This window comes from Cygnus atratus, chromosome 4, assembly GCF_013377495.2.
Source record: "Cygnus atratus isolate AKBS03 ecotype Queensland, Australia chromosome 4, CAtr_DNAZoo_HiC_assembly, whole genome shotgun sequence".
Classification (NCBI taxonomy): Eukaryota; Metazoa; Chordata; class Aves; order Anseriformes; family Anatidae; genus Cygnus; species Cygnus atratus.
In genome coordinates, this window is record NC_066365.1 from 12,740,378 (window position 1) to 12,741,463 (window position 1,086).

Consider the following 1,086-nt stretch of genomic DNA (forward strand, 5'->3'; position numbering starts at 1 on the left):
AACAGAGCAATACCGACCTTGCTACAGCCTCCGTTAAGGTACTTGTAGAGAGCGATAAGGTCACCCCTGAGCCTCCTCTTCTCCAGGCTGAACAATCCCAGCTCCCCCAGCCGCTCCTCGTAAGACTTGTTCTCCAGACCCCTCACCAGCTTCGTTGCCCTTCTCTGGACACATTCCAGGGCCTCGACGTCCTTCTTATAGTGAGGGGCCCAAAGCTGAACACGGCACTCGAGGTGCGGCCTCACCAGAGCTGAGTACAGGGGGACGATCACCTCCCTGGTCCTGCTGGCCACACTGTTTCTGATACAAGCCAGGATGCTGTTGGCCTTCTTGGCCACCTGAGCACACTGCCGGCTCATATTCAGCCGACTATCAACCAGTACTCCCAGGTCCTTCTCGGCCAGGCAGCTTTCCAACCACTCATCTCCCAGCCTGTAGCTCTGCTTGGGGTTGTTGCGCCCCAGGTGCAGGACCCGGCACTTGGCCTTGTTGAACTTCATACAGTTGGCCTCAGCCCATTGGTCCAGCTTATCCAGATCCTCCTGCAGAGCCTTCCTACCCTCGAGCAAATAAATATAAAAATTAAAAAATGTGGATCACTTCACGAATTTGCATGTCATCCTTGCACAGGGGCCATGCTAATCTTCTCTGTATCATTCCAATCCATGGTAATGTACCCCTCCAGGAGGGGTACTTGTTTTTATTACTTTTTTTTTTTTTTTAATATATTGGTTTTATGGTTGTGTGCTGATTTTCTAATGGCCTGTAAGAACACGTATATATTTTAACTAATGTCAGCCTTTCTGAACAAAGGAAAAAAGATCTTTTACTGCGTGGAATGACTTCCAGCAGTACGATATTGGAGATGCAGAGATAAGCAGTAGTATGTGCTGGAAAGGACTGAATGAAAAAAGTGAGAGCAAGAACATTGAGGTGAGATTAAAAAAAATTTTGGACTGAAGCATTTTTTGTATTAAAAATGAAAGATTCAGCAGTGTAGTACATGTATATCTAGCAATCCTGCCAACTTGTCCTGGATACAAAAGGATGCAAAAATGTTGTATGTCAACTTTTTTCTAAGTGCTA

At 46.4% G+C, this 1,086-nt stretch overlaps 1 non-coding gene across 1 annotated transcript; it reads right to left on the minus strand.

The window, feature by feature from the left end:
- Positions 1–585: 585 nt before the first annotated feature.
- On the minus strand, positions 586–694 carry LOC118247877 (U6 spliceosomal RNA). The gene has a single exon (XR_004778605.1). It is a non-coding gene; the product is annotated as a U6 spliceosomal RNA (small nuclear RNA).
- Between the last annotated feature and the right edge of the window lie 392 nt (positions 695–1,086).